Source organism: Brachycentrus maculatus, unplaced genomic scaffold, assembly GCF_059751285.1.
Source record: "Brachycentrus maculatus isolate JH-2025_06_01 unplaced genomic scaffold, ASM5975128v1 h1tg000122l, whole genome shotgun sequence".
Taxonomy (NCBI): domain Eukaryota; kingdom Metazoa; phylum Arthropoda; class Insecta; order Trichoptera; family Brachycentridae; genus Brachycentrus; species Brachycentrus maculatus.
In genome coordinates this window covers 343,848-356,802 of record NW_028280875.1, presented here as the reverse complement: position 1 = coordinate 356,802, position 12,955 = coordinate 343,848, and the positions used below count along the sequence as shown (strand labels likewise).

General features: G+C 34.8%; 1 protein-coding gene across 4 annotated transcripts in view; it reads right to left on the bottom strand.

Moving 5' to 3' along the window:
* Graf (GTPase regulator associated with FAK) overlaps positions 1–12,955 on the bottom strand; it is a 170,308-nt gene that overhangs the window by 154,831 nt on the left and 2,522 nt on the right. The gene's annotated exons all lie outside the window — the stretch shown is intronic.

Genomic DNA, 12,955 nt, shown 5'->3' with positions numbered 1-12,955 from the left:
TTTTTAATGCCAAATTGTCAAATATATCAGAATCTAGAAATACGCAATACCCAACCAAATGTTTGCACTGATTGGTGTGATCAGATTAGGTTAGATTAGGTTTAGATGATCGAATAAAAAAACCGAATTAAGATCGAATAAAATCGCGATAATTTTGAACAATATGTCGATACCCCATGGTCAAAATAATAAAACAAAAAAATTAAACATACATACATACTTACATGTAAACATACAAACGCTCTAAAATGTCTAAAACGAAATAGCTTTCGTACTCTGCCATCCGTCATTTTCCCACGTTCGTATTGCGGAGTCTGCTATTTTCATATGTAGCGAATAAGAACCGGAAATAGTGCCAAAATTAGTGGTAAAATTACCTTGAGGCAGTCTTAAAGGATAAAATTAACTTTGGGCAGCCTTTGATAAAAAACATCAATGTGTGCAATTAAGTTTTCATAACTGACTCATTTCTTCAGAATTCGAGCCCGCATGCTTATTGGGTACAGATTTTTAATCGGGAAACTATAATTGACAAGCATTTATCTACAACATTAAATTTAATTGGAGAGACTAAAATAAGATAAACAAATTATTTTTTATTATAATAAAAAGATAGCGGTGAGGATTAGATTGAGAATAACGATATGCCGTGCATAAAAATAGTACAAAAATATTTATAATGTCAAATAATTACATTTTTAATTAATTTAACATACGTAATTAGCGAATTGATAAAATAAAATAAGCGCCTATTCGTGAGATTCTATTCGTTAGAGAGAACACCGCTATATTGTTGCCTCTAGCAAAACTTTGGGACTATTCTTGAAGTACTTCATTATTAGTAAAAAAAAAACAGACTAACAATAAAAAAACAAGAACTATTCGTTTAAGCGAAACACCGCACTATTGGTACCTCTAGAACAATTTGGGACCATTCTTCAACTACTTCCTTAAGGTCCAGCATCCGTTAAGTCGCATTCATTCCACCGGAGACCACCGGAGAGGCCACCTGTCTGCTCACGCCCGATTTTTTTAAAGAACGTATTTTGGACAAAACGATCTACGTATATACTGTTAGTATTTTGGTCTTATTTATGCTTATTTCAAAAACCAATACTGAGTTTGTGTCTTTCATAAATCAAAAGGCATTTATTGCACTTAATAATAAATCATAGACTTTAATTTGTACCTATTTTTAGTCTACATTTCTCTAGGAAAAAAATATAATTAAAGTTTTTTTTTTAATAAAATTCACAAATTGAATACGATTAGATTCCTGGAACAAGCAGGTAGGTATGTGTATAGTTGAGCTGCATACCGACATGCATGTTTGTTATCCTTGAAGATTATAATGGTTGTTTAAGGTGTGTTCCCATTGATAAGTCCCTACCTAGCGCGCGATACCGCTGTACGGCCGCGCGACGCGATGCGTCAGGGCAGATAACATTAAAATGAAAATGACATTAATACACATTTGTTTATCAGTGAAACTATAAACTGCTCAATTGGGGTCAAATAAATCGTGTCCCTCATCATTATATAGTGAAAAAACAATTAATTCTCTGATCGGTGAATCCAATATCATCTACGCGATCCGATCATTAAGACCGGATCCATACAAATATGGATCTTTTTTCATTTTTACAAATATGGATTCCGTCAAAGAGTTTCAACCTTTTTTTTCACTCAAAAATTACTTGAAATTATAGTAACATTAATCATAAGCCACTCATACGTAGGAATAGGCTATAAAACTTTTGAAGTTTGACCCTAAGTAGGGACACGATAACCGAGTTGCATAAGCCGTAGCAAGTCCTTTGGAAGCCCTGGTAATATCTTTTTTTTTAAAGTTCGTAAGGAAATTTTATTATCACTAACATAGAAGTTACTTCAATTTTCTTTTTGAAAATGTAGCGACTTTTTAAATATTGTTTTAGCCTTTCACTCCAAAATCCACAGAGGCAGTGAATCAATGAATCAGTATATTTGAACGAATCAGCGTTCGTGAACGAGGTTCACCCTTAATTGAAACCCGGTCATTCGATCAGTGTATCTGAACGGATCATTAAGATCCGACCGTTCACAAACGACCAATGATACTGGCGATACCATGTATTTGTCGGTATAATATATTATTTGGTCCGACGAAAATCTTTATTTAGCGACTTTTAAAGCTCAACTTCTTTACAACTTAGAATCAAATAAATCATGTTTGATTGTTTTCAAGTAACAATTGTTTTTCCTGGTAAGTGCATTTTAAAACTATTTATTTTTGTTTACTTATTCAAACAAAAGTTACATAAGTATATAATATTCCTGATCAATAATTTCACTACTCATTTTGGGACATGGGATTGAGGTTAACAATTCTGAAAAACAAGAAAAACACAGGGCAAAATGTAAAATATAAAGCAATAAAAGGTACAGTAAATAGGCATATAAAAAAGGTAAGAAAAACATGTTCAAAGGGAAAAAAGAGAAAATATAACTTATCACACAAATATCTTTCCATAAAGTATTTTTTCAGTTTTTAAATTACCTTTCTCGGGGTTTATTTTATGTTGTTGCTCGCACCAAATCTAAGCCGCATGATGCCCGATGCGACCGCAACGCGTAGTGGGAGCGCGGATGAAGTGATTTTACCTAACACACGTTATGGCTATAGTAGCAATGTGATACTGTTGTAGGGTATCATATTTCAGTTGAAAGGAACAGATGATAATCAACAGGTTTGCTATGAGAACAGGACTGATCAATCTATTATACAACTCGTAAACAAAATAACTACCTCGGCTAACAATGTTTCACATCATCTTTAAAATGAATTAAAACCTTCCTTAAATGTCCACGATCGTTTGCGAATGACTTTGAATTCAAATATTTGTTTTGTAAGATTTAAACATCTATATTTTTTCAGATAGACGACTATATTGGTACCAATTTTAGACAGTCACGATTCATTACGTTGAAAGTCTCGCAAAAATTACCATAAACATCATAGCGCATCAAAATGTTCAAGTGTGAAGCATTGATATGAGTGTGCACAATTATGCATAATGAACCTATATGGGCTAAACCAAATATACTAAGTACCTATTTGTTTAATACATCCATGAAAACTAAACACAGCGTGAGTACCAATTTTTATGCATCGAAGAGGAAAATGAAACAACGAAAACAACATTACAAAAAATATAAGACTGAGTTGGGGAGCGAATGGATAGTGAGAGAATGGTTCCTTCTTCACATTGACTCACATTGAAGGTTGGCAATCATCAAGGCAATTTTTATTTTTACTGCAGCCGCTCTAAACAACGACTTTGCGTTACGGCAGAACCACTCTCTGAAGTTCTTAAGGCATGATTAGCGTCTTATCGAATCTATGATGCGTTTATCTTCGGCATTAACTTTTTGATATGTTACATATTATTTCATATTTCTCACATTTCATTAAATGGACAAGCAACTCCAAGTTGGTTCTAGCTCTCATTTCTTTACAGTGTCCATAATTTCTTTGTTTTAAATTATCTTCATTTCTATCTCTTTCAACCCATGATATTTTAAGCATTAGAGTCCATAGTTGATTTGATGCCAAAGCGAAGAACTGTAAAGATGCAGCCTCGTACAATTCACATGCGCGGATTGAGGTTGAATTCTCTGTTACTAAAGAAATATCTTATTTTTAAGAAACAGTTTTTTAAGCTCAACTTTGATCTTTTGTTAGTGGTCTCAGTGGCATTAAATTGGTTAATAAATTATAATTGGAGAGTATTAATGGAAGAGCAGGGCAAAGTTGGTCAAGAAAAACTTGGCATGGCCAAACTAATCTAGAAATCTGGTCATGTCAAGAGTCTACATAACCAAAGGGTATGCATCGCCAAATGTATCGAACGTGAGGAAGCTAAGGATGTACGCCAGATGTTAAGAACGGAGGTGTGAGGCGTTCCATCTCCTCTGCAATGACGCGGTGTTAGTAACACATAGTAGTTCGACTAGAAATTGACGGTTTTGTTACCTCTAGCCAGTGTCAATCTCTTTTTTTATTATCTTTTTCATGTTAGCCTCATCTTAGTGGAAATCAAAATGCCTGCACATGCACAAAGCGTGTAAGTATTAATTTATTATAATCTATGTGAAACATCTCCCATTCTGTTTCATAATCTATCAACAACACAATAGTAGACCTTAATCCCTGCGTGCTTTACGACAACGGCCATCCTAAACTCGGTCACACGTGATGTATTTGTATGGAAAGAAACGCACAGAGGCGGCTTAGACGAAAGTGCAAACAATGACATAAGTCTAAAAAGACCAGATAATGAGAGCTCTTTTGAGCTCATTCAAATCTTTGCAGATCAACATCTATTTGAAAGGAAATGATTAGTATTTTTTTCCAAATTGTTCTCGCGTAAAGCGCGACAAATCCAAATACAGCAGGACCTCTATAATTCGGAGGCCGAATATTTACCCTCTGTTCGTATTAGTGGAGCGTTCGGATTACAATACAGAGAATCTGTAGGATTTTTTTAATCAAATAAAGCAAATAAGTATTGTGAAAATTTAAATGTGTTTATTTAACTTTTTTTAAAGAAATTAAATATTTTAGTTAGTCGAGATTTATGACAAATAAAAAACTTTGTCTCTGTAAAAATATCTTCTCTGGTACAGGAATATATGTACAATGTCAGCCCATTCTAGGCATGTACTAGTATATAAGGGATGAGTGGGCGTTCGGATTACAGCGGTCTTCGGATTAGCGGAGGTTCGGATTAAAGAGGTCCTGCTGTAATACAAGCGATGATGAGAAAGGATAATAATAAATGTATGAAAAACCACACAAAACAAAAATGAAAATATCGATGTAATAAATAAATACTGGTAAAACGTGAGCTCGAAAATTTGAAATTTTGACGTAAGGAATGTATATTATAACGTTTTCAACGTTCTATAAACTGGCAAAATACACTAAGTAGTTTGAAATGTCATTTTCATGTGGTTTCAAAAGTAGATTCAATTTTAAGTTAAATAGCGGGTATTTTGTGCAGGCTAAAAGGTTTAAAAGAACAGGGATTATTCAAACAGAGATTTTAGAGTTAACGTTTTTTGCCAGTATACCCACGATATGTTTACGCAAATTTATCAAATTATAATACCCGTACACGTGTAATACCAGACCCGGCCCTGTCAGTTGAAAAAAAACATTTATCATAACTAGTATCAATCTCGGGACAGTATCCCGCACTACAGAACTGACAGCTATGTCAAATGGGGCATTCCTTGCATGGACTAGACGCTATATGGGGCACTTAGCATACAGAACGGGCCGATTACCATAACTACATTACAAACTACACGTCATTAGGGTATCTAAACACGGGTCTCGATATGCGACGGGGTTACGATCCAGGAAAAATTGACTTAAGTCGAAGCAATCGGGGTCGAATGGCATTTTCCCATAAAAGCATAAAAAGAGAGGGTGCGACTGCTAGCGGCATATTTATTTACATTATTTTTTAACATCTCAACATAGATGAAGAATAATATGGAAGTCTGGGCATTTACAACTAAAAACGCATTTGGCGTGATGGTTAGTTAGTTAGTTTTTAGAAAACGAATTTAGACTTGGTTAAAATATCGTTTAATTTGAACTTAATGATGCATATTATGAAGTTTTAAACGTTCTATAAACTGGAAAAATACACTCAGTAATTTGAAATGTCATATACTTATACTTATTTGGTTCAAAAAGTAAATTTAACATTAAGTTTAATAGCGGGTATTTTATTCAGGCTAAAAGCTTTAAATAACAGGGATTTTAAAGTTGATGTTTTTTGCCAGTTACTTGGCTTTCTTTTGAGGATTAAATTATAGTTTGAGTACAATAAATTTAGAGCAAAATAGAGAAAAAAGAGCAAGAACAGTGCTATTCTGGATGGACCGCAACGAGAGGATATTAGGGAAGATATTCCATTATTACACTATAGTTCGTGTACCCATACACATGCGATGTTGTCCCCAAAGTGTTTTGACTTGCAGTTACGTCTTCGAAGGAAGTGAATGCATAAAATGGATGCAAACTATTTGAAATATTCCGTACAAACACACCGGCATAAATCACGCAGCGCCATGCGTGCTCCCGCGGAATGCGAGCATAATGGTGCTGTGTGTTTTGGGCCTCTCTAAGATTCGGAACCTCCCTTCGCAAAGGGGGTCGTAAAAAACAGATGGCAGAAGGAAACACAATAAAGCGGGGTTTATGGCCCGGGACGTGCAGCCTCTGGGAGCCATGTGCGCCGGATTGTACTAGTAGTAGCTTCACACAATATCCGGCAGGCTCAGGACATCTTCAGCTTACGGTGATTTCTTTGTAAACATAACACTAATTAAAAAAAAAACTTTAAAATCTGAGGCAATATATTATTCGAACCCTTATACGCACGCGATGGTGCATAGGGCACTGCATTATATAACTGCACTGTAATCTTGATCGTTAACACACGAAGGAATGGTGATCAGCCCTCCGCTTCAGGTACCAGTCCAATCAATAGTTTGGCTCTTCTTGGTGGGGAAGGACTTTACTCCAAACTTAGTTGAGTTTATCGGGTTCAATATTAGCGTTTTAAAAAATGCCTACATTTATTTCCACCCCTCCATTATCGAATACGGGATCTTCCAACTTTCCAACCTAGCCAAACGCGCTAACCACTATACTACGGAGGCGGCCAAACTAGCAAAAGGTGTTAACATTTACATTAGCAGTAATGAAGTTCTGAGCACATACAATGATTCACGAAAAACTGCAGCCAGTCACCAATCGCTACACTTGAATAAACAACACCGCTAACTATTGCACTCGTCTCGTTTCAACTTTGGCTTACAGCAACTCAAGGCTAGAGCGTTGCAATGGAATGAGAGATGACGGTATAATTCAATCAGTGATTATCAAAAGATTCAAACCATTCATTAAATTCAATACGTTTGGAGATAAAATCAGAGAATTATTACATTAGCATTTCAATAATTTTTTCTTTCCCGTTAATTTGATTTTGGGTAGCATATTTGGCTACCATGCTGGAGGCCCCGGGTTCGATTCCCAGAGGGGTCACGATTAATGTATGTGTAGCAGTGGCGTGCACAGAGAATTAATTAGGGTAGGCAGTAGACGTAGGTAGTAAGGCAAGCTAGGTACTACTTACTAGAGTAGGCAGTAGATGTAGGTAGTAAGGTAAGCTGGTAGTACTTAGTAAGGTAGGGTAGGTACTGGTTGTGTTTTTATGTCACGCGGGTAAGTTAAGATAGGCACTGCTTTTCTGCCTAGATGGAAGGCACGCCCCTGACGCGTAGGACATAGGGGTTGTGAATCAGATCAACTTGACCATAGTTGTTGCCGAAAACTCACATATGAAAGAACGTGTCATTAACCGTACCTTCATGTAGTCAACTATCAGGCTAACACTGTATCAATCCAGCGCAGAAAAGGGAAATAAGGACGATTCGATGGCAAGCGACCGCTAGACTCACTCGTCGGAGGTTTGGTCTTCCAAAAGAGATGGGTCCGTAGCGAATTTTTCGATTATAATCGGTAAGACGGGCAAGAAATAAATTATGTACATAATACCCTCAGGTAGGTACTAATACATAAATTATTATACAATGGAATTCATTTTTAGTACCTACATATCAAATAAGGGTTTCTTTTTTTTTCAAATATCTAAACAAATCTCGACAATTATTTTGATTTTATTTTTATTTATGAAGAACCTTTTCCAATCGAGGCTTGGTTGCTCCAGAGAATGGGTGACGTTCCTCTATTCGTTTTATTCCATTTACGTAAAATACTACCAAAAGCGCCTTAATTATACAGCAAAATGTAAATCTCCAATGAAATTAAGGTAGAATAATTACGAGTAGAAATACGTTTATAGAATTTTTCCAAAGATTATATACATTTCATGGTTTCTAACTCCTGGTGGAGTATTCCACACCATCGGGCTCGCATCGCCAAAGGCACGTTCGCCAAGTTTACTGCGCTGGTTGCGATATCTTCTTCAGATGCATTGACGCGTCTGACTTTCCATGAGACTCGAAGAATGTGACTCTAGCACCACAATTCGTACAAGGGCATGCATAGTTTTTTAATAGGGTAGGCAGTAGGAAAAATAAATAAATAAATATAAATACATAACAACATTCCATAGACGACCTTCATTCAAGATTATTATTGTAATGTTGCGTGGTTGTCGCTGAAAGATAACTGAGAGCAAGCTTTTTTTTTTTAATATAGTCAAACGCATTTCTTCCTCTTATCACAGTTATCCAATTTTTTCCATGTACATAAGCAGGGTAGGCACTGCTCATATGCTTATATCGAACTCACCCACTGAAAGGTATCAATCTTCATTATTTCTTCGACTATAAGTCGCTCACTCCTTTCAACAACGTCATATAGCAAAAATCATAAATTTTCAGTTGTGCATGTTTTCGGAATGCCCAGAAAATGTACTATATACCAGCAAAAGCGGCATATTTTTAACTTAATATTTACCCGCTACAGGGCAGAAAGTGTTGTTTTTGCATTTTGAAGAAAAGGTATTGTTTATTTTTTTTAAATATAAGTACTTACTAAATATTTTTAAATGGAGAAAAAAAATCTGGTTTTACCTAAAAAGATCCATTGCACAGTAAAAAGTTCAATGAGTGGCTTGATAAACATTTTTAATACATTTTATTATATTCTTAAACTTTAAAAACGATCTTATGAAATATCAAGTTTTTTGATATATGACGTTGTTGAAAGGAGTGAGCGAAGTGTCCACGTTTCGACTCCGTACAAAAAAACAGAATAAATAAATTTACAAATATAATGCTTGTTCGATTATTTTTACCATATTTTTTTTTATCCTAGAGAAAAACTCTCAAATCTAAATCAACAAAAACGTCAATTTTATATACGTTTCGATATATAACTAGACCCGTCTCTCACGTATTATACAAAACAACGTGTAAATCTTGCGAGATAAGTATTGTGAAAAAGTCGAGATAAATATTGACATACGAAATATTTCAGTCGGGAAATAAATATTTGAGATTCCACCTTAATTTGTTTACGCGTTGAGGAATCGAAATAATTTATATGTAGGAATTTTTCCAATATCATTGAGCAATGTTTTCTAGGTAAATCATTGAATTCACGGTCGACCTCGTGCGTAATGTTATACAATGTGTTATGCAGGTACCTCGTGTGACCATTGCAAACAGAACACACACATTGTTTTCCTGTTCAACGGCCATACACGATATACGCGTGATGCGTAGCGCACCTACCCATGATAATAATAATATTGATATACTTACCTACGCAAAGATTTGCAGAATCACACAAAAAACATATATTATTCAATATTAATATGAAATTATTAAGGGGATATTCTCAAATACAGAATTCATACCACACAAGAGGTCACATGTCTGTTCACGGCCTGATTTTTTAAAGAATTTATATATATATAGGTATATATATATATATATATATATATATATATATATATATATATATATATATATATATATATATATATATATATATAACGTTTTTGGAAGTCTGGGTATTTACAGGGCTTATGACCTGTCAGAGGCTAGTTAAGTGATCACTTTACACACGTGCAACATTCACCATTCTACCCATGATTGACAACCACGCCGCAAGTGATTTTTTTGGAACTCATAAAAATACCCAAAATATCTAAAAATTAAAAAGATTCGTTCATCAGATCGGATCAACGGTTCAGCGTTTAATCAGTTTACTCGTACACGTATTGAACAGATCACGTTCACATATCGCTCACTCCTTTCAAGAACGTCATAAATCAAAAATCGTCAATTTCCAGTGGTGCATGTTTTCGGAATGCCCAGAAAAGGTACTACATCCCAGAAAAAGAGGCATATGTTTGACTTAATATTTACCCGCTACAGGGCAGAAAGTGATGTTTTTGCATTATGAAGAAAAGGTATTGTTTTATTATTTTTTTTTAAATAAACTAAATATTTTTCAAATTGAGAAAAAATCTTCAGGTTTTACGTAAATAGATCTGTTGCACAGTAAAAATTTCAGTAAGTGGCATATTTATTTTTATTATATTTATTTTTAATACATTGTGTTATATTTTTAAACTTTAAAAACGTTCTCCTGAAAAATCAAGTTTTTTGATTTATGACGTTCTTGAAAGGAGTGAGCGATATGAGCGAATGCTTATAAATAATATTATCATAATTAATTTGCAATTTATGTGTCACACGATCAAAGTGTAGTGCGCAGGTACAAGTACTTGTTACTAGTGTGGTGATTTTGTTATCAGTATAGTTAGATAATAAAGTCGCTCGGGCTTATCGCCTCTTGTATTTACAATGGAACTCCTAACAGGTACTGTATAACGATGATTATGATTGCTATTTCAAAGACGGACAAGTTAAATATTTCTTTTGACCGTTTTTTCAGTTTTTTTATTTTTTTTTATTTTGACCCTCATCCGTACCTAGTCCTGCGCTACACGTATTTTCAAGGGTATATTAGAGTAAAAAATCTACTACTACTACCATCACACCATTTATCCGCTAGGGTAAGCAGAGCGGATGGAACACCACACTCTTCTGTCCTGACATACACTCCTAGCTTCCTTCACATCCATACGTCTAGTCATACATGCCCTCCGAATATGCAGACTTTTGACACCACCAGATTTTAATTTTTGATTGATCTGATCGTGCCAAGTCTTTTTCGGTCGTCCTCGTTCTGTTCTTTCGCTCACATTCGCCGCTTATATTTTCTCAGTCATTCTCTTGGTATCCAATCGACATATCCATACCACCTTAAAAAACTCTTAATTTTTCTTAATTTTTTCAATGATCCCTTATTCAGCCTTACATTCCTTTCTTATAAACATCTTAGTTTTTCATTCTGCCATACAATGATTTTTCCACACATTCGTCTGAGGGAGCGCATCTCAACAGCGTTCACTCTGCTTTCATCCTTTTAATGCCGCATATATTTATATTGACCCACTGGAAATTGAACCCGGGTAAGGAATAAAAAATATATATATATATACACCGCAGGACAAAAAAATCTACGAGTTTACTTGCTACCGCACGCCTTGACTTTACTGAACTCTTTTTCTAAGAAATCCTTTATCGATACCTCTTTCTTTTGTTCAATAAATTAAAGACACTTTGTGTCACCTTTCTACAATATTTACATTTGAAAATGTCTCAACAATTTTGTTTTACCCGCGTTTGAGGGAACATAACACAACAATCATGGAAAGTGCAAAGCAAATGTCGATAGCGATAAAATCCAAAATAATCACACTGTCGCAACAAAACATATCTAATTGTAAAATATCTCGTCGAGTTGGGTATTCAGAAGGTGCAGTGAGGTTTTTATTTAAAAAATTCCAACAAACTGGATCCATAGAACGGAAAAAAGGAAGCGGATGGGGGCGCGCGACATCTGCCCGAGATGATCGCTTAATAAAAAAAATTGTTATGCGCGATCGATTTTTAACGGCACTTAAAATACACGCAGAGGTGCAGTCTACTAGCTAATCAACATTTTCAGTAAAAACTGTGTTCAGGCGGCAGTTGGAGCATGGTTTCCAAGCACGAAGTCCCGCAAAGAAACCATTACTGACGAACAAAATGCAGAAGGCTAGACTGGATTGGGCGAAGGAGCACCAGAATTGGACCTTGGAGGATTGGCAAAATGTTATTTTCTCCGATGAATCAAAATTCAACCTTTTTGGTCCAGACGGCATAAAGATAGTTCGACGAAAACTTGGGGAAAAATACCATCCTTCGTGCGTCCCTCGAACCGTTAAACATTCACCATACGTCATGATTTGGGGGTGCATGACAGCGTACGGTTTGGGACCTCTAAATTTTATACAGGGTACGATGAATGCCATCCAGTACAAAAAAGTGCTGAAAAACCATCTTATTCCAACAATCGAGGACATTACGCAGTATACCGCGGACCCGATTTTTCAGGACGATTTGGCGCCGTGCCATAGAGCCCGCACTGTGAGTACAAATATTTATTTTTTAGTGCACTTTGTAGACCACTTGATAAATAATTTATTGTTTTTCTTACAGATCATTGAATACAAGGATAAAATTGGCTTAAAATCGTTGACGTGGCCCGGGAATAGTCCTGATTTGAACCCGATAGAAAATTTATGGGCGATTATGAAAAAAAAAGTTAGGAAAAAAAAATAAAAAAAACATTGAGGAATTAAAAAAAACTTGATTCAAGTTTAGGAAGAAGAAATAACATCAGAAATTTAAGATTCGCTTTACGCTTCGTTAAATAATAGAATTTTACATGTTATAAAAAATAAAGGTGAATTCACTAAGTATTAAATATTTTTAAATGTTATAAATATGTTTAAATGTAAAATACCTTAATTTAAAATAAAGCGCTTAGAACCTTCTTCTTAAATTTGAATAAAAAAATTACATGTCTTTTATTACTCCATCACAAACACTCGACCATAAATGAACCGTTATGGGTCTCTAAGGTTCGGATAATCTGATACCTGGTATATAATGGCAATTTCTAAGTACAATTCATGAGTAAGATCTTTCATTTTAACCTCGAAGTAACGAGTAGTCATCACATATGTTAAACAATACAAAAAAAACTAATTAAATATCAAGAATAATTCATTATGTGTCAATTTTAGTTTTTTTGAGGACTCGTAAATTTTTTTGTCCAGGGGTGTATATAAATTATATTCTCAATATTATTAATATTTAAAGCATTTACTTTGTGGTTAGTCATTTTTACTTATTTATTTTTTTACAAAAAAGTTAATAAAATTAGTATATAACCACTCACCGAAATTTTTACGTCTACCGGTTTCGAGACGTACCCGTCTCTTCGTCAGGCAATCACTAATTG